Here is a 22,947-nt window from a genome sequence, read left to right on the forward strand (position 1 = left end):
TTTAAATTGAACAATCGAGGGTACCATGGGCTCTACCAATTCAAATTTTAATTGAAATATTATATGTTCGACCAAAACAGAAAATTTATAATTTCATATTCTTCGAAAAAGCCTGTTTAAAGAATCTTCGAAGAAAAATCGAAAGGATTTAAATTGAATGATCGAGAGGTCCATGGGGGTTATTTACCAATTAAAATTTTAATCCAAACACTAAATGTTCGCCCAAAACTGAAGATTTATAATTTCAAATTCTTCGAAAAATCCTGTTTAAAGAATCTTCGAAGAAAAATCAAAAGGATTTAAATTGAATGATCGAAGGGACCATGGAGGTGGTTTACTAATTAAAATTTTAATCCAAACACTAAATGTTCGCCCAAAACGGAAGATTTATAATTTCAAATTCTTCGAAAAATCCTGTTTAAAGAATCTTCGAAGAAATGTCGAGAGGATTTAAATTGAATGATCAATGGAGAGTGGTATACCAATTCAAATTTTAATCCAAACATTAAATGTTCGACGAAAACAGGAAATTTATAATTTCAAATTCTTCGAAAAATCCTGTTTAAAGAATCTTCGAAGAAAAATCAAAAGGATTTAAATTGAATGATCGAAGGGACCATGGAGGTGGTTTACTAATTAAAATTTTAATCCAAACACTAAATGTTCGCCCAAAACGGAAGATTTATAATTTCAAATTCTTCGAAAAATCCTGTTTAAAGAATCTTCGAAGAAATGTCGAGAGGATTTAAATTGAATGATCAATGGAGAGTGGTATACCAATTCAAATTTTAATTCAAGTACTAAATGTTCGACCAAAACTGAAAATTTATAATTTCAAATTCTTCGAAAAATCCTGTTTAAAGAATCTTCATAGAAAAATCGAAAGGATTTAAATTGAATGATCGAATTGACCCTGGGGGGGGTGGTTTACCAATTAAAATTCCAATCCAAACACTAAATGTTCGCCCAAAACTGAAGATCTATAATTTCTTCGAAAAATCCTGTTTAAAAAATGCTCGAAGAACAATCGAGATATAAATTGAATGATCGAAGGGGCCATGTGAGTGATTTACTAATTACAATTGTAATTTAAAAACAGAAAATTTATAATTCCCCTGGAGTATTCACTTTTTAACTCGTGTTTATTATGACTATTTTCTTCCATTTGGAGAGCACTATCCTGAAAGCCCTAAGCCCTTCTTTTAACGCCCTGTGTACATATTCTGAAACTTTACTCTTCCACGAGTAGTTTGAAATGGCTAGTTTAAAATTAAAATGGGCGAAATTGTAACTTTTAATACAGAATTTCTAACGTAAAAATTAATAAAAGAATATAGAAGAAAAGTGAACGAAATACGATACTGGATATCGCTAGTAGATTCAAATTAAAATTGTAGAGAACAATGCTTTATATTTATTATTTAAATCCCACGGAATTATTTCGACGCTGACATATCTCTAGTATAGAAATGAAAACATGGCAACGAGTTGTACGTCAACAATAATCGCATGCTCTCGTGAAATAAATTCGCATATCATAAATTTAACAGTGAGAATATCGAACATGGGTATAATCTAACATTAATAATGAATAAAATAGTAGTTTTCGATCTATCAACGGATTGAGAAAGATGGCTCGCCAATGGTGATCAACAGGTTCATGCTTGGTACCAAGGATGAATGGGAATGTAACCCACTCTAATTGAGACACATGCTCGTCGAAATAATAAAAATTCTATCGTGGCAATCGAGTGTCCATGTTTTCCGTGCGTTTATGGCAGTCTGGACGGAATTATTTGAATCGAGTATGCCACTCGGAGACGTTCCCCTCGTCGATGATACGTCTCTGCTCGATCGTAAGAAACAGGACGATATAAACGCGGCAATAAAAGCTTCGGAATATTCTTGAACGGGGCGTCGCGACGCTGAATAACTCCGTTTATTTTAGATTTTAAATATATTTTACAGATCACGCGATGAAAGCGCTTAAAGTGAGTATTATTATACAATCCTGAAAGAAATTATTATTTATATTGTGCCAGAAAGTGAAACGAAAGTAGCCTTAGTATTATTTAATCATTTTAAAAAATTCCTCCATTTTGTAACTTTGATTGATACTGTTTGAGTGTTTGCCAATGTTGTGATTTCTAAGAATGAGCTTTGCTTGTACAGTGAAAACTTTTATTTAGAAAAATAGAAAACACGTTATAGAAGTCGAAAAAGAATCGAGACAGATCCTGTCCTCGATTTTATTTTTCGTTTCTTGTTTCGGATCGTTCTTAAACTTTCCCGCGCCATCGCTTGATTGATTTTCTTATCCGGTGCTTTTGCATCGAAACCAAATTCGTGTCCTTCCCTTCTTCGATAAACCACTCAACACATTTCGCTTTCTCTTCCGTTGAATAAATCATGGCTAAGTCAGTCGAGCGTTTGTCACGTTTTTCTCTGTGCAAATGCATACGTTACATCATTGAAGCTATTAAAATATAAAATGATCGATACGGGTACTTCAACAAATGACAAAAAACATACCAATGGAGTTCGTAAACCCAGGATTGCAAAATAAAAAATATTTGAAATCGATGAACTCTCGAACAAAATAAAAGATATTGTTATACAAATAAATACTGTGTTTTGATTTATGCTCCTCATGCGCAGGATGCGTCGAAATATTACACACTTTCTTCAAGACTATTACCAATGTTAATTGTAATTTTTTATAGTTAGAATATAAGTTTTATATAATAAATATACAGGTCGAATTGAAAGCCTCGCGATCGAAATATAATAGTAGAATCAATTCGTCAATGACGGATATCGAAAATTAATTTATAACGACTAGGTTCGAGAGAATAAATTATGCTCGAGATCGGAAGCTTGTAAACTGATCTTCAGATATTTGTAAAGTAACATGACAGGATAAAGTGAATCACCTCTACAATAAAATAGATGGAATGGAAATAGCATCTCACTTTCGACCGTCTAATCTCAAACACGTTGTACCGCAATTGGATTATTCTGAGTCGCGTGTTTCCAAATCTGACACCGTCACACGTTTACCTTATTTTTAGATCTCTCTGACAACCGATAAATTGATTCTCGATAAGATTCACAAGTTATTCCGGTCAAATTAAATACTCTGTATCCTCCTGAAAATATTGCTATCATTATTATTACTCATTTATTAACGGGAATACGTTCTTTGGTACAAAAGATGTAATATGCAAGGAATTACAAATGTGAATTACAGTCAAACATTATCGCTAATAAAATTTTAACAAAATAAATTAATTTACAATACGTTGCAAGAATAATTTTAGACTTTCTAATGATTGTTCAATTATATCAGTTTTAGTGTGTACAAAATTTTCACGACTAAGCATTCTATTTACACTGTTCTGAGATCCAAACGTTGTAACCTTCAGAAGATAGGATGAAGAATTGTCAATAAATTGATTGTCAATAATTGCCTAAATTTTTTTACCGCGAAAAAAAAATTTCAAATAATTCTAAAAAAATTATTTTTAGCTAGGGGGATTAATTACAATCATTTTCGGTGAATAGACATACCCCCGAAATTCTTCCCACTTTCTAGAAAAAAATTCGAGTAGATGCCTCAATTTTCAACGAAATTAAAAAGTTCCAAATCGTTCTGAAAAAATTATTTTTAGCTAAAGGGATCAATTGCAATCATTTTCAGTGAATAGACATATCCCCGAAATCCTACCCACTTTCGAGAAAAAAATTCCTTACTGAAAATGTAATGTCTGACCACACATTGACATGTTTCCCTGAAATTTCTTGGAGAAAGAATTTTTCTAAAATCGTTCTGAAAAAATTATTTTCTGTTGCAGGGACCAATTACAATTATTTTTGGTGAATACACATACCCCGGAAATTCTACGCACTTTGGAGAAAAAAATTCCTTACCGAAAATATAATGTCTGACCACATATTGATATGTTTCCCTGAAATTTCATGCGTATCTTTAAAACGTCGTAACTTCTGAACGGATTGGAGGATTTTAATGTTTAAGAAGGCAAATAACGCGTATTTTAGTGAAGAATATGTAGAAATTATAATAATATGGAAAAAATTGTTCCTTGACCCCGTAAAGTGAGAAAAACCCCATAAAAATAATCCAATTTTCAAATAGCCATAACTCCTACAATAGTGAATATATTTCAATGAAACATTGTTCTGAACTAGAGCTCATGGGTAACTACAGAAAAGTATTAAACAACTTTTCTGTAGGGCGTCAAAAAAAATTGCGAATTTTTCAGAAAAATCAGCGGCGTAGATGCCTAAATTTTTTTACCGCGAATAAAAAATTACAAATAATTCTAACAAAATTATTTTTAGCTCGTAATTAATTCCCCACTCGTGAGACGAGGAAATTCGTGGTGAACTCTTGTCGATATATGTTTTCAAATAAGGAAACCAAATTATACTGCCATATTCTAGAATAGGTCAAAGCACAATATAGAATGTAGGATTATCAATAAATTGATTTCCAATTAAAATAAAATTCTAAAAAGCTATTTCCACACTCGTGAGACGAAGAAATTTGTGTTGAACTCTTGTCGATACATGTTTTCAAATAATGAAAACATGAACACTCTTGCTAAAAAATTAACAAGGAGAAAAACTATTATTTTCTTAATAGTCAGTGAATATCGACGATTCCAAAGACTTAATATGGCCCCCAATATGTATCTCTTCGTGACAAGTGAATGAGAAACACGAAGACTCTTATAAAAAAATTAAAAAATGGAAAAGCTATATCTTTCTTAACAGCCAGTGAATATGGAAGATCCCAAAACACCTTTTTCGAAATTTCTTCTACTTCCAGCACCGGGAAGTGAAAAGGTACGAGCTGCTGGCAGCGAACGTGTTAAACGATGCTTCCGGAACGCTCAAGAAGCATCGGCGGAAGAAGCAAATCTCGCGAAATCCCGAAACGCAGTGGTATAAATATCAGAGCGGGCGAACGCGTGCGATAAACCTGTGCTTTAATTTCGCCCGGCGGAACCTCCGGGGCGAATGCAATTACGCTTGCAATCAATTTAGATAACTCGCAGTAGAACCGGCACGTAATTGTTAACGCGATTATCCGGCGCATCTGGAAAGTCGTAGATGCCGGAGTAACGGACAAGAAGATGCTGGGAGTGTCGTAAAGGAACGAGTTTCGAGGCGGAGAGAAGCCCCGTCTTCGTTCGCGATGTCCCGTGCCGCAGTAGTCCCTCGTTTAAACGCTCGAACTCGAGGTACGCTCGAAACGTTTTAACGAGGGACCCTGGCGAATTTGTTCCTGCAATCGACTCCCTTCTTATCTGCATCCGACAAGATCTCACGAGCGGGGAAATAGCTTTTTAGAATTTTCATTTTAATTGGAAATTAATTTATTGATGATCCTATGTCTTATATTGTGCTTTGATCTATTTTAAAATATGGTAATTTGGTCTTATTACAAAATATATGTCGACAACATTGCGAGAGTTCACCACAAATTTCTTCGTCTCACGAGTGGGGAAACAGCTTTCTAGAATTTTCATTTTAATTGGAAATCAATTTATTGATAATCCTACATTCTATGTTGTGCTTTGACCTATTCTAGAATATGACAGTATTTTCTTTTTTTTAATGTTTTAGTAAGAGTCTTCGTGTTTGTTATTCACTTGTCACGATGATATGCATATTGGGAGCCATATTGAGCCTTCGACAAATTACAAATTGTTGGTGATCTCAAAGCAAACGTTTCATATTTTTATTAATAGAATTAATGAAATGGGAGCCTCGTAGAGGGTTGTCTCAACCCCTAAATACAATAATTCGTGTCTTACATGTTTCTTATATTTTTGCATGTTGAGTGCATTCTGTAGTATTTTGAAAATTTAAATGTCCCCCATAAATGCATAAATATCCACAGTCTAGATGCAAGATGTAAACAAATTTTAAATAGTAATATCTTGAAAACGAAGCTTCAGATTGAGAAGTAACAAAGGACTGTTTTTTCTTTTTACACCTGAAATTTGTATATTTTTGGGTACCCCATCGTTTAAAAATATCCTTTATGTGGTTATTGGGTTCCGGTTGGTGAAATGACAAGGGAAACGCGATATTTTACCAATTGGGGTCATCGACGTCGTTCCACCGATTCAATGCTCCTGTGTGCACGTATGTATTGCACACGACTGAGAAGAAGTCTCGTGGGATCTACGGGAGTAAGAAGGTTTCCTCGCTCGGTGGATCACGGATACGCGACACTGTATAATCTTCTTTGTAAATGTAAGATTTTCGGTCAACAGGTGTCCCTATTTTTATGATTGTCTTCCATCTATCACAAATAACCAATCATTTCCCGATTGCAATACACCTTTATGTATAGCAAATTGCACGTAACTGCTCAAATTATTACTAAATACGTACCATGTGTAAAAAAAACAGTTAATATTGACTCTAAAAGTGATAGAGTTCATGTAGAAACAAATTCTACTCGTCGATGTTTACTGTAATATCACTTAAAACTTTCAGAAATTTTTTAAATCCAAAAAATTTTTTTATTCCATAACAAAATTTTGTCAAAGTCCATAAAAGCTCTGAATGACCCATAAAAATTAAAAGTTTCGTATCTATCTATATAAAATCCAAAATGATGCAGAATTTTGGAGAGATCGCCATCTCGGTGGTAACGTATGCAACAAGTAGTACCGAATCGTCGCAAGCTGCTTAAAAATTTATACCCTCTCCGGGTCAAATAAGTCAAACTCTCGCTTCATTTCACGACCGTGGTTCGATGGAAATTAATTTCAATTAGAACAACACCGAAAGCATCTTAACGCGATTAAGAAAATCGATATTCCGAATGGCTCAAAGCTATTCAATATTAATTTGAAATAAATACTCGTCGCCGTTCGGGAACTACTTAAACAATGGAAACGGCCAGGGAGACGAAATTGCCAAGTAGACTGCCGCGATGCATTAAGAAGCTTGGATAAGAGAATGTCGGGGAGAAAATACCTGCAATTAGAGTTAATGGGCCGTGTCCCAGCTGAGCTTATGTAATTGTAATTGCTAATTACTGTAATCCTGTACTTATCTCTGACGCTATAAATCTTTTCGTAATACGCGTGTTCATCGTACTCTCAAACATGCGCGATTAATTATTATCTGATTCGTACAAGTGCGACGCGATCCTCTCAAAAACCGATTTGATCGACTTCATAGAACAAAAACTGTGGAAAACTGTTATGATTATTGCTGAGTACATGTTGTTTCTCAAAATTTAATTATTGGTTGCCTGGGAGACATTTTAGATAGAGTAAATACAATACTGGCTGCAGAGTTCGAAGTCAAGAACATAATTAAATGTAAAATTACTAGCTATTACCTATAATTTTCTCCCTCTAAAATATGTTTAATCGAATTACTATTTAATCGAACCCATTATTGAAAATCGAAATTATTTTTGCATTGTGTGTTATTTTACATATATACTGTGATATTAGAAAAATTATTCACGTGATAAACGTACGAAAAATTAGATTAGATGCTCATAGACGAATATTGAATAAAACACTCAATGAATCATTGTACTCTGCTATAATTTTCTGTGATACTTATATACACTAAAACAATTATTTAGAGACTCCTTTCCACTCGTCTAATAGACTGAAAGTTTTTCATCCTTTCACAGAAAAATTAATTGTAAGTCAATTTAGAAAATATTTTCGAATTGTCTGATTAAAAATCGTCCAAAAGTTTCATAACAATCATAAAGGAAGTCACGATTGTATTCGCGAAGAAGATTCTCACGGAGGCAGTTCCCTCGCTAAAAAGTTCCGCGAACACCTTCTTTATCCGCTTTAAGAACGAGGATACTCTACCCTTAACGCCGTTTCGCATTGTTCGAGCTCGTCAATCTCTCGAACTCTCTATCGTCGCGACGACTACGCGGATCCAGCGGCCTAACGTCGCCCTGGCGTTTCCAATTTCAAGCGACTCTCACGGTTTTCCCCGCGCGGAATCAGTTTCGGTCCCGACTGCATGCATTATGAATAAATAGAAGCGCCGCCGTTGGAAAGAGAGACGAGGAGCAAGGGCGAGAGATAAGGGGGTGCAGCAGGTGGAGAAAACCCTGGGAGATAAGGGAGCCGCGTGAGATACCCGCGCGGTAAGATATTCCGCGCGAGATACGAACCCGAAGCGTGTTCCTTATCCGCCTCGCGGCGCCGCGGGATGAGAAAGAAATCTTTAAAGCGCACTTTGATTCATAGGTGGGCCGACCAGGTACCCGAGGGACAGAACGTGACCTGGCATTAAGTGCTCTATAAAATATTGCGCCCATGTAAATATCCTCGTAAAATTCTGTCGGGAACGCGACGCATCGCGTCACGCCAACGTCGTGTCCGCGATATCGTTGATACTGTCCGATGTAAGCCCGGGATTCGATATATCCCGGGTTGTTCCCGTACTCCTCGAGACTTTGTAAACACTGTTCTTTCCGCGAGCGATTTTTATCAACGCTTCTCCTCTTTTCCGCTCGCGGTTCGTTGTCCGCGCCTACTCGATCCAGTCGGTTGATTCCTGGGCGATTCGCGTGCGATGTAAAACGACCGTACACGCATCGCAATGGTCGTGGATAGAGCAACTACCAGTCGTCGATCGAAATATGTGTTTGTTAAGTTGTATTGTTGCGTGACTAGTTTCTGTTGTTTCTATGTCAGTAAGGGGGCCATATGTTGATAACTGTAGGGCTAAGGTAGCTGTAAATTGTACCTTAGACGATCTGTAATTAAGAGATGTGGTTATCTTCAAATTTCATCAAGCATCTAGGATATGAAACCCTTCGAATTATCAGTTATATTAAAATTGAATGACAATTCTGTTATTTCTAAGTCACTATAGGGATCGTATATTGATAACTGTAGGGTTCAAATAGCTCTAAACTGTGGCTTACTTGTTCTATAATTAAGAGATGTGGTCATCTTCAACTCCCAACAAGCATCTACTACATAGAAGCCTTCGATTTTATTTGTTACTATTGATGGATGATAATTTTGTTGTTTCTGAGTCACTATAGGGATCATATGTTGATAACTGTAGAGTTCAAATAACTTGAAAATCTGCTTTAGTCGCTTTATGACTAAGACCTGTGGCCATCTTCAACCTCCATCAACCATCTAAGATATATGACCCTTTGACTTTATTAGTTGAACTGTTTCATTCGTTGTATTAGTATTATTCGTCGATAGAAATATGTGTTTGTTAAGTTATATTGTTGAATGACATATTTTTGTTGTTTCTATATCAATACAATGATCATATGTTGATAACTATGGGGTTCAGGTAGCTCTAAACTGTACCTTAGACGCTCTGTAATTGATAGATGTGGTCATCTTCAAACTCCATCAAGCATCTAGGATATAAAACCCTTTGATTTTATCAGTTATATTAAAATTGGATGACAATTCTGTTGTTTCTATGTCACTATAGAGATCATATGTTGATAACTGTAGGGTTCAGATAGCTCTAAACTGTGGCTTACTTGCTCTATAATTAAGAGATGTGGTCATCTTCAACTCCCAACAAGCATCTACTACATAGAAGCCTTCGATTTTATTTGTTACTATTGATGGATGATAATTTTGTTGTTTCTAAGTCGCTATAGGGATCATACGTTGATAACTGTAGGGTTCAAATTACTTTAAAATCTGCTTTGGTTGATTTATGACTAAGGCCTGTGGCCATCTTCAACCCCCATGAACTATTTAAGATATCAAACCCTTTGATTTTATTTGTTACTATTGTTGGATGATAATTTTGTTGTTTCTAAGTCACTATAGAGATCATATGTTGATAACTGTAGAGTTCAAATTACTTTAGAATCTGCTTTAATCGATTTATGACTAAGGCTTGTACCATCTTCAACCCCCATGAACCATTTAAGATATATGACCCTTTGATTTTATTAGTTAAACTGTTTCATTCGTTTTATTAGTATTATTCGTCGATCGAAATATGTGTTTGTTAAGTTATATTGTTGGATGACGAATTTCTGTCGTTTCTATATCAGTACAGAAATCGTATGTTGATAACTGTAGGGCTCAAATAGCTCGTAACTGTACCTTAGTTGCTCTAGAATTAAGAGATATGGTCATCTTCAACCTCCATCAAACATCTAAGCTATAAAACTCATTATTTTATCAGTTAAATTGTTGGATGGCAATTCTGTTGTTTCTGAGTCATTACAGTGATCATATGTGGATAAGTATAGGGTTCAGATAACTCTAGAATCTGCCTTAGTCGCTCTATAACTAGAGCTGTACACATCTTCAACCTCCATCACCATCTGAAATATCAAACTCTTCGATTTTATCAGTTGAATTAATAGATGACAATTCTGTTGTTGCTAAGTCACTATGGAGATCATATGGTGATAATTGTAGGGTTCAGATAGCTCTAACCCAGATCTTAGTCGCTCTAGAATTGAGAAATATGGTCATCTTCAACATCCATCAACCATCTAAGGTATACAACACTTCGATTTTATCAGTTGAATTGTTGGATGACAATTCTGTTGTGTCCATGTCACTATAGAGATCATATAGTGATAACTGTAGGGTTAAGGCAGCTCTAGAATCTGCCTTAGTTGCCCTATGACTAAGGCCTATGGTCATCTTCAACCCTCATCAACCACCTGACATATTAAACCCTTTCATTGTATTATTTATATCATTGGATGGCAATTCTGTTGTTTCTAAGGCACTACAGAATCATATTTGCTGACTCTAGAATTTCAGAAAATTCCAATGTCTGCCTTAGTCATCATTCTATATAAACTAAGGGCTGTAGTCATCTTCAACCTCATCCAACATCTAACTATCGAAATAGCAAAGGGTTCGAAACGTTAAGAAGAAGTTCGTTCTACCAGATCCTGCCTTAAATACCATCGAGGAGAGTATACGAATGGAAGATCAGTCGAGCACTTGTGAGAGAGTCAAGAACGTAGCCCTCTTCTGGCCAGTACGAGAACTGTCGCCACATATATAACAACACCCAATACAAATACGACGAATATTCACCTCACGTTTTATAAACTCACTTAACTTGCTTAACTTCCACAAATATAAATATTTATAATCAAACTGAATACCTTTTACAAACAAATACTATAACCCTGTCATACAAATCATAGAAACAAATCCGCCAAAAATTTCTTCTAATTTCTGATTTACGTAAATATCAATTTCAAATCAAATTTGGACCATGCATTGGGCCGTTTTGAAATGCATTTCCTGTCAAAGGGTCCCGTCAGCGTCGTCTTCCCTAACCGCTAATTATTTAAGCCGTCGCTCTAGATTCCATCGCGTATAATCCCGAACAGTTTCGCGGGGAAATGGCGAACGGCGAGAAGCGGCGGAAATAAATTATTGTGGAACTGTAAACGCGGCACGTGAAATATAAATATTTATACTACATCGCCGACACAAGAAGGCCGCGCGGTCGTTTTTCCGTTCGCCTGTAAAAAAGCACGACACGCGGCCGCCGACGAAATAAATTTTTACCCGACGGCGTGGCCTCAACATCGCCGTGAGCGAAAACGGCCCGAGTTCCCGAACTTTCAACCGCTGTACGCGAATTTGTAGTTACGTAACCGTTGAACGCGATGCTGCGTGCCTCGCGGGATCTTCGCGGCCAATCAAAAAGTTCCGACGGATTCATTGAAATTTTCATTACAAACTTTTTGACAAGAAGGAGTGCACGCGCGGAGTGCATAAGGAACCGTTTTTAATACCTGCTGTTTACGTGTCGGGCCCCACCATTGTCCCCCATAAAACGAGCACTGGGGATCCAGGAACGTAGCGTGAAGGGATACACTTTTGGTCCACTGAAATTGGGGAAAAAAAAATTTTATTTGCTTTAATGAGCGATAACAAACTTTCAGATTTTGACAGAAATATTCTTCCTCGTGTAAATAAATAAATAAATTAATTTTAAAAAATAAATTCCCTAGTATATAAATCGTAAGGAAGATTAAAAGAAAAGAATCTCAGAAAATATGGTATCGAAAAATTAACACTAAAGTCTAGCTTGCACAGATATTCTGTCAAATTATTTATTAGTTACTTGCATTTATGTTGCATTTTTCGACAAAAGTATTTTCTGTAGTTCATGACGAATGTAACTCAACTTTAAATTATTCTTGCCAGAATAATATTGTTATTACATAGAATTGCCTTGCATCTGAATTTGAAACATCTGATATAATCAAACATTCACGGTTTATTTACAATAATACTTTTTTCATTCCCTGTTCGTACAGCGGAATTTTATTCCGCTGAAAATATTGGAAATGATTTTTGAAGTTGAAAGAGTTTTTAATGGTTCCGTTCTTTCATACGAACTGTCATAAACTGCTGACCCGCACTCACATAAATGACATTTGATATTTCAGAAAACGTTTCACCGTTCGTTTTTTTCTCTTAGCTTTGATTTGCGTTTAATAAAAAAAATGAATCGATTGTAATCTCTTAAAATAGCATCGGAAAGTTTAGGCATAAAGGTTGCTTCGATCGTGTCTGTTCGATTCGTGACTTGTTTCTTACGGGACTCGAAAATTATTTTCCAATTATGTGATGGCAGAAGTACAAAGGATAGCTTTTAAAAAAAACCGTGTAGCGTGTTATACAGAGTATTAAAAAGGTGCTGGTTCCCATAAAACTGGCGAGTTATATTGTTAAAGTGGGTGTGGAACCTATTGAAATTCATTGGAAAATGCGAGGGGCAGAGTAACAATACAATTTTGAAATTTCATCCTGACGAAAAAGTACAATAGTTGGTGCACCCAAAGCTTTACACGCGTTCGAACCAATTTTCACAGTAAATTTAATAGTAAAACGTTACGAAAAAATTCATAAAATAATTCCTACGGATAGTAATTACCTTGACAAAATTTATAAATAATTTTAAGATATTTGGTCGACTAAAGTACTTTATATAGTGTATGTATATTAATTTTCTTTACTGACAATCTTCTGATTTAGAAACATTTTCATATTAATATAATCATATCACTTTGCAAATATACTTGTGATTTTTTAGTGATGTATTACCTGCTATTAATTAATGAATTTTTATAAACGAGTTCAAATCATATACAATCCAACAACCATAGAATTATTATAAATATACTAAAGGATTGTTTACAATTACTGAAGGATGGTCGCGACCTCTATGTAACCGGAAGTTGGTTCTAGTTCCTTCTTCTTGCGCGTAATATCGAGCGTAAGAAAGTATATATTAACCTGCTCTAGAAGTTAAACTATTGTTATACTTTTTTATCATACTACGTTCAACAGTTATTTTACTTTCATGTTATTATTATTATCCAATAAAATACTTTCATTTAACAATTGCAATCTAAAATTCGTAGCCACAATTATATTTATTACGAAAATGACCTCGAAATACAGATGAAAACCAATTTATTCAAGACTGATAATTAAGTGTCTTATCGCGTTGCAAAATAGGATGTAGACTACGTATATTTTTTTTTCTAATGTTCGTACGATTTCGTACGTAGACTAAATATGGCAAAGTATGTCGTTCGGAGCTTTCGAGTATCGGACTAAAAAGAGTCGAACCGGTTCTTCCGGTGAAATCCTCCGGTACAAAAAAGTTTGCCTAACCGTTGGTGCTCCCTGACGGTCTTGTGTTTTTTGCCGCATCGTATCGCGGCGAACCAGTCGTCGCGGGGCAAATTTGAATTCAGCACGCTAACGTTTTTCCTTAAAAACGATGAAAAAGTACCTCGTATCCCCACCCTTTACGCCCCCCTCTACGAATCAATTTCTTTCCGTGCTCGCCAAACGGCGAGAACTTTATTGAGCGCACTTTTATTTCGCCCTGCTCGTGATATATGCTCGATTTCATAACCGTCGTTTCGGTTGCATTAAAAACGACCCCCCTAATTCTTCATTGCAATACCATATTCGAGGAACGTCTTGAAATCTATGTAACATTTGAGTAATTATCGCCACGCGTTTCGTAGACTTTGGGAAGAATTCTAGAGTGGTTTCAGAAGGGTAATTATGTTTGGGAATTTCTTGTGTTTCGATATTTTTTATTTAAATTCGAAGATCTCGAGAATTTTAATATAAAAATTAGCTTGTTCGATTGAAGTGTCTAGGCGAAATAAAATGAATCGACCGTTCGAGGGCACATTATTTGACTATCCTTCCATTCTGTCTCTCCTCAGTCTACGCAAACATACAAGCACATTCTCCCTCCCCCAAACAGGGAGGTAAGTTGACAAGACGCGAAAGTTAGGAATCGTGTCGAGCATGATTAACAGTCGGTGAAGCGATCTTAAGCAGACAATTGAGTTTGATACGATTATATAATATTTAGACTTATCACCGTGGTTTACCTTGCAGATTGTTTGCCTGGTTTTCTATGAATAGGAATCATGTTTCGTTTCAAGTTTTCTATCAGAGAAATTCTTTTAACGTCTTCTACCTCAATTGTTCACTATAATTGATATTAAACAGCTGTTGATAGTTCAATTAGTTAATTGATCGACGTTTCAGTAACTAGGGTACACATTCCTCATCAAAAGTATACACGTAAATAAAAGATACTCTGAACGAAAGTATGGAATAGAAAAATATAAAAAGGTGCACTCATTATTCAATATAAGAAATTAGTACTTGACTTTTGAATTTCTCAGGACGAAGAATAATTTTTATCCGTATCTTTTACCTTTATGTTGACGTTCAAAGTTGAAAAAAGCACGTATATATTTTTACTTTTTATATTTATGTATATTTAAATATATCTTTTTCCAAAAGAAAAGAAAAGGTTCTTTTTTGTCTGGCCCATGCTATTGAATACACGTGTATAGAGATTGCATAATCGTTTGTATTCCGCTTCATTGAATCCAAACATTGATTCGATTTCCACCACATAATGAAGAAGACAGTTTACACGCGCGGGATTTATCCAAAATACGCTTCAAAATTTCATACAACATTCGACTTTGTAGCGAAACAATTTATCGTTCCTACTCGATTACCCAATTTTCCGACCAATTTCAACGTGCACCCGATTTACACAAAATTTAGTTTATTTAACTTGATTCGTTGCACTTCTGTATCCCTCGTAACACGTGGCTCGGCGTACATAGGAAATACATAATCGATTTCGCAAAATACCTTTATGAATGTGCGCGGCACGCTTGCTTGGCAAACGAGCTGAATCGTTTGCGGTTGAAAAACGATCATTACAAAAAACCCCATGATCTAAATATTGACGGTATCCTTCATATTTGATAAAAAGGGCTCAAATAAAAATGACATCCAAAAGACTACGTATAAATTATTACACGTGTGTATAAAGGGAATAGACATCGAACAATCATCTATTTTCAAAATTAGTATACTTCTACAGTTTATGGCTCTATAATATGGCTTCTAGAGACCAAAATAAGACGAAAATCGAGGATACTAATTTGTTCAGCAACTAACCATTGTCGATTTTTCTTAGAAATTCGCTTTTGATTTTTAGTAATTTTATTTGACACCCTATAGAAAAATTGTATAATACTTATTTGTAGATACCCATGAGATCTACTTTAGAAAAAAGTTTCATTGAAATATATTCACTATTGCAGGAGTTATGGCTATTTGAAAATTGGATTATCTTTATGGGGTTTTTCTCACTTTACGGGGGTTAAGGAACAATTTTTTCAATATTATTAGAATTTCTACATATTTTTCACTAAAATACGCGTTATTTGCCTTTTTAAACATTGAAATCCTTCAATCCGTTCAGAAGTTACGACGTTTTAAAGGTACGCATGAAATTTCAGGGAAACATGTCAATATATGGTCAGGCATTACATTTTCGGTAATGAATTTTTTTCTCGAAACTGCGTAGGAATTCGAGGGTATGTCTATTCACCAAAAATCATTGTAGTTGACCCCTGCAATCGACAATAATTTTTCCAGAATGATTTGAAAGTTTTCAATTTCGCCGAATTTCAGGGAAACACATCAACGTATTGTCAGACATGGCATTTTCGGTAAGGAATTTTTTTCTCGAAAATGGATAGGATTTCAAGGGTATGTCTAATGATAAAAAATGATTGCAATTGGCCCCTCCAACAGCAAATAATTTTTTCAAAACGATTTGAAAAAATATTTTTTCGCCAATTTCAGGGAAACGTGTCAATGTATGGTCAGGCATTAGATTTTCGGTAAGGAATTTTTTTTTCGAAAGTGGATAGGATTTCGAGGGTATGTCCAATGATAAAAAATGATTGCAATTGGCCCCTGCAACAGAAAATAATTTTTCTAGAACGATTTGAAAAAATATTTTTTCGTAAAAAAATTTCAGGGAAACATGTCAATATATGGTCAGGCATTAGATTTTCGGTAAGGAATTTTTTTCTCGAAAGTGGGTAGGATTTCGAGGGTATGTCTAATGATAAAAAATGATTGTAATTGGCCCCCGCAACCGATAATAATTTTTCCGTGAATGATTTTAAATTTTTTAACGAAACCTTAATTAACAAATTGATATTCTTTGATTTTCGTCATATTTTGGCCACCAAAATCTTCCATTAAAATTTTTCTCAGGGATGGCCGAACACCCTGTATATGATGGCTTGCGAATTTATCACCGATTTATCAGAAGTATTGGTGTTTTATCGCGTATAGCTGCGTTCATTAACAACTACGTGGCGCGCGTGTATGTCCCATTGATTGTGAACCACGGTTTTCGTGTCAGTAATTTCGAAAAGCAGTTGCTCAACGAACGAGTGGAAAGTAAATTATCCGCGGGATTCTCGCCAACTGAATTACACACTCGGTTAAAATGCAGTCCGTTTAATTTAACTGGAAAATGCGCGTTTTGTTTGATCTTTGATTACAGTTTCTTTTATCGCGAATTGTATCAATCGTTCACCCCCATTAGCCTCGCACACAGGCCGGACCACTCGATGTGTCAACAGGTGCTTGGTCGAAATTTAATAGAGATAACGGAGAAACTCTTGTCATATTCAACGACTGAAAAGCTAGACGAAATGGTACAGGAATATACAGGATGTTTGCCTCGTCATAGAATTCCACCATCTTTCAAATATTCCGTATATTTTTAAGGATTATAATTTAATGGAACATTTCGAGTTAAAATCCTAGATAAATACACGAAAATATACTAGATCAACGCCTCAGTTTCTCAAGAAAATGTGCTTGGATATCGTGTGCTTCTTTCACTTTTGAAATCCTCGTAACAATTTGCAAACGATAAATACCTATATATGCATCAAACTTGGTTTAAAATGTTGAGAATAAAGGTCAACGAGGACAAATCCAACCATATACATTCATACTGAGAAACAGAACCGTCCTGTGCTCTATTTATATTTATATATGTACTTTTGTACAAATTAGTTCGTTTTGATGCTGTGTATCGGGTACGTGTGTATGAACCACTGGACTAATTAAGATAAAACTTTCGCTGTTAGATAGCTTATTCTTCCAGTTTGAACGTAGGCTATGTAGCATCCCTCCGCCATAACCATGGTCGAATGTATTAAACGAAAATGCAAACAGCAAAATGCAGGTCTGTATTTTTTTTATCTTTTTTTCTGTTCACTTCTTGTTTCGCCATTTCGGACGGAAACACCATTCATGCAGGCGTAGCTGCGGGCAAAAGCTAGTATACAATAAAAGTATTCCACAAATAAACGTGGTGAAATATCTAGGAACATACTTAGACAGCAAAATAATGTGGAAACATCGTATAGAGAAAGAGTGGAACGAATAAAATTGGAAAGGAAAATATTTGGGTAACGAGTAAAAAGTTGAAATTAAATTGAGGAACATAAACGATTCATCGAACGTTCTATCTGAGAAACTTAAACGATTGATACAAGAAAAAATATATTTATCATAGCTGGCTGAAGATCTTTGCAAGGGAGATCCATCTTACGATGATCTGACATTTTATACACGCAATTTGAAGTATTTTTAGGTATATATGTATTAGAATAATAGTGGATTGTTTAAATGAATTGCAGAGACCGCAAAAAATTAATTGTAAAATTGGAAGAAAATATTTTCAATTCTGGGGAAAAAGCAATACAGTTTTTCTATTGAATTTTCCATCTATTTTTTGGTTGAATCTGTTTCTATTGAGTTCTTTACCAGCTATCAAAAACGCGTAACTGACTCGATATTGCGACCAGAATTGAACTTCGTTGGATCCCATCAACGCTACGTACATGGTCATTCAAAAATTTGTTAAATAGTTTTGTCCAACAGATTCCTATAAACAATGGCGATAATTTGGTAATATAATTGTTCCATAACTTTTCTATGTTATTATTGTAGGTTTTGTACTACTGTGTTTTATTATGTGTTCCAAAGTAGCACATTTTGTTCTATAAAATTACATATTATAAATGAACTCCAAGATCACTTCTACATTACATATTATAAATGAAGTCTAAGTCTACTTTTTTGTAGTATTGTATTTTATTATGTGTTGCAAAGTAGCACATTTTGTTCTATAAAATGACATATTATAAACAAACTCTAAGTCCACTTCTACATTACATATTATAAGTAAAATCTAAATCTACTTCAATCCATCGCTTTTTTTATTTATAAGAAGAGTATTACTTTCTAAAAATAAATTTACCACTTATAGTCCACTTCTACATTACATAGTATAAATAAAGTCTAAGTCTACTTAAATCCATGACTTTTTTTATTTATAAAAAGAGTATTACTTTCTAAAAATAAATTTACCACTTATAGTCCACTTCTACATTATAAATAAACTCTAAATCTATTTTTTATACTATTGTCTTTTATAATGTGTTCCAAAGTACCACATTTTGTTCTATAAAATTACATATTATAAACAAACTCTAAGTCCACTTCTACATTACATATTATAAGTAAAGTCTAAGTCTACTTAAATCCATGACTTTTTTAATTTACAAGAAGAGTATTACTTTCTAAAAATAAATGTAACAATTGAAAATTTGCAACACGTAAAAATTGAATTAAAATTAATTTTACAAACTCGAAATCTTAAAAAATCTCCACGCTAAAATATTTCTATATTCTTTACTAAAACTTTGAAGTACGAAGGTCATATGATTCGTAGCAGATAAATAATACTTCGAAGTGGCTCGTGAAGGGTTGAGAAACGCTGCTTTGTAGTAATACTGAATCTGGGGGACAATGAGATTTCGCCAAAATACTCGTACCTTTCAGACAAGCGAAAAAACGAAGAGCAACGATTATCGTGGCGAATACTTTAATCCATAACCCTGAACATTAGTTATGCGCGCGGCTATCTCACTTCTCTACGGCTTGGAGTAATGTTATCTCCGGTGGTTTTTTAGCATGGGGACGTTCAGTCCCGTGAATTTAGTTTTTAATCCCTTACATCTCTTAAATTCTCAGCCCTTGGGATCCCCCCGACTAGTAATAGCGTTGCTACGGTGCTTCGATCACGATAATATACTCGAATTTGTTATCGAAACGGTAAAAGTTAACCAAAACGGAATAAAACACGCGATCGCTATCAATCGCGTACATTATTGCAGCATTGCCGCGATACCGCGCGCCTTTAAAATATCTGACGTTCAAAGTGTTCTTTATCAGTAATACGAGCACCGCGGACTCTTGTTGCGAGAGTAGAAGGCCTGAATAGAAATAAGGTTCACGTTTTGTTACGGTTATGGTTATAGCGGACTTTCAGCCAGCAATTTTAAGTTATTGGTATTGGAACATTGGACCACATAGTGCACCATTTAAAATTTGCAAGTTTCAATCGTTTCACTTTGAAATATAGATCGACTTTCGTTTTCTTCCATTGCAGTTAAGGTACTGTATAATAAATTTCGAACAGTCCACCTTTGCTCGCCGTCGAGCCAAGGCTTATGAATAAGTATAGCTAAAATGATCACAGCTAAACGTTCTTTTAATAATTGAATTTACGTATACTGTGTGCTGAGAGTGGTATAATGTTTTTCTTTTCGTATTTTTGGTGTAACCAGTACTGTTAAATTACATTCCACATTTCGACGCTGTACTCGTTTCTAAGACGAAGCTCACACACCACGGCAGTGGAGTCCGAAACGAGATAACTCACGTTTATCACATCGAATGGCACTTTAGTTTATGAGATCGCGTTTATCAGACAGAGCTCCGACGGTTTATGCACGAGAGGAAAAATAGAATTGAATAGTAAGCAGTGGTGCTTCAACCTTTTCAATGGAATGAAACAGACTTTAATAGGGGAACTGGTGGGGGGGGGCTGGAGCTTTCCGGAATGAAAGCATGCTTATGTACTGTGAAAATACACGAACAGAAATATTCTGTACAAGTGATTATCATACTACCATGCATACATAGGACGGGACTCGTAAAATATTATAGTTCTTGCCAGATACCACGTTCTGTCGTTAAGGACGAATTCGATCGATCGATCTTATCGGAAACAAACTTGTAGAAATACTTATTTTCTGTAAACGAAAAACTCAAGCTCTGACGAAACTTTTTTACCAGCGTCAATTATATTTTTCGGTAAAGAATTTTTTTCTCGAAAATGGTTAGGATTTGGAGGATATGTCTATTGACCAAAAATGATTGTAATCGACCCCCGAAACCGAAAATAATTTTTTCAGAACGATTTGAAATTTTTTTTTGCCAAAAAATTTCAGGGAAACATGTCAATATATGAGCAGACATTATATTTTCGGTAAGAAATTTTTTTCTCGAAAATGGTTAGGATTTGGAGGATATGTGTATTGACCAAAAATGATTGTAATTGACCCCCGAAACCGAAAATAATTTTTTCAGAACGATCTGAAATTTTTTTTGCCGAAAAATTTCAGGGAAACATATCAATGTGTGATCAGACATCACATTTTCAGTAAGGAATTTTTTTCTCGAAAATGATTAGGATTTCGAGGATATGTCTATTGACCGAATATGATTGTAATTGACCTCCACAGCTGAAAATAATTTTTCTAGAATGATTGAATAAATTTTTTTTCGCCGAAAGATTTCAGGGAAACATGTTAATGTATGGTCAGAAACTACATTTTCGATAAGGAATTTTTTTCTCAAAAATGCGTAGAATTTCAGGGATATGTGTATTCACCAAAAATGATTATAATGGCCCCTGTAACGGATAATAATTTTTTCAAAACAATTTGAAAAATTTTTTTCGCTCAAAAATTTGTCTACCTACTTGAATTTTTTCTCGAAAATGCGTAGGATTTCGAGGGTATATCTATTCACCAAAAATGATTGTAATTGACCCCCTCGAATAAAAATAATTTTTTCAAGATGATTTGAAATCATTCTCTTATGTTATAACGAGAACTGTCTGGTTTCACAAATTTACTTATATTAATATTCAGATAAAGTGTGTTATTAGTAAATTGTGGTTTTACATTCTTAATTTAACTAATTTAAATTAAATACTCCTCTGCTTGACATTTTCAGTAGTAAAAATTAGACAATAAAATGATCTTTCCGGAATGTATAATTTAAACTGAGATTAGTAAATTACCAGAACATATTTTTCGATTACAATAGTTTCTATCGAAGTTTCGTGGGTGCTCGCGAAATGAGGAACATCGACCCCCAAAAAAAGAATAAAAATATGTAGGGAAATGAAAAAAAGCTATGAAAAAAGGACAACAACGATGGTATTGAATGCGTGAGGGATATCCAAAACGGGACACGTAGGAATAAAACAGCGATAGGGAGAACGTATAAGCCGCACATTGTAAATGGGATTAATTTTTTTCTCGCCGCACACACCACATTTGTTTCGGTAGCCAGAAACTACAGCCATACTCGGAATTAATGTCCAAATTGAGCTCGTGTCCGTTTCAGCGCCTAACCCCTTTGAACAATATAGCTACAAACCGCTCCTCTTTGAAACAGAACCGCCCAATTGGAATGAACGTGGAAACACACTATCGAGGAAAAATAGATTGCAAAAATTAATCTAAATCACTCTATCATTACACATTATTAGACTGTGGGATCTCTATACAAACTCATATTTTTATTAATAGAATTAATAAAGTGGGAGCTTTGTAGGGGGTTGTCCCAACCACCAGACATAATAATTCGTATCTTACTTTAAATATTTTTTAGAGATTTGAATGTTAAAAATTTTTTATAACTTTCCCATCGTTTCCAGAGGCAAATAATTATGCATTTCGAGCTCCTCAAAAGCCAAGGAAAAGTAAAAACACACCCCTTGCAGGATTATCGACTCAAACCCAAAATTGGCTAATTTTCATAGCATTGCCCCTCGTTTTGACAAGCTCTGGGAGCTTTGTAGGCGGTTGTCTCAACTTCTAAACATAATAATTCATATCTCACTTTAAATATTTCTTATATTTTTGCATGCTAAAAATCTCTTATAACTTTCCAGAGGCAAATAATTATGCATTTCGAGTTCCTCAAAAGCCAAGTAAAAGTGAAAACACACCCCCTGCAAGATTATCGACTCAAACCCAAAATTGGCTAATTTCTACAGCATCGTCCCTCGTTTTAACGAGCTCTGGGAGCTCTGGAGAGGGTTGTCTCACCTTCTAAACATAATAATTCGTATCTTACTTTATATTTGCATGTTAAAAACCTCCTATAACTTTCCCATCGTTTCCAGAGGCAAATAATTATGCATTTCGAGCTCCTCAAAAGCCAAGTAAAAGTGAAAACACACCCCCTGCAAGATTATCGACTCAAACCCAAAATTGAATAATTTTCATAGCATTGCCCGTCGCTTTGACAAGCTCTGGGAGCTTTGTAGGGGGTTGTCTCAACTTCTAAACATAATAATTCATATCTTACTTTATATTTGCATGTTAAAAATCTCCTATAATTTTTCCATCGTCTC

General features: G+C 35.0%; 1 protein-coding gene across 1 annotated transcript in view; it reads left to right on the forward strand.

The window, feature by feature from the left end:
• Window positions 1-22,947, forward strand: part of LOC122401361 (lachesin-like) — a 241,232-nt gene that overhangs the window by 137,316 nt on the left and 80,969 nt on the right. The window lies entirely within an intron of this gene.

The sequence above is a fragment of the Colletes gigas genome, unplaced genomic scaffold (assembly GCF_013123115.1).
Source record: "Colletes gigas isolate AHSC1104 unplaced genomic scaffold, ASM1312311v1 Colletes_gigas_Sc00024, whole genome shotgun sequence".
NCBI classification, from domain to species: Eukaryota; Metazoa; Arthropoda; class Insecta; order Hymenoptera; family Colletidae; genus Colletes; species Colletes gigas.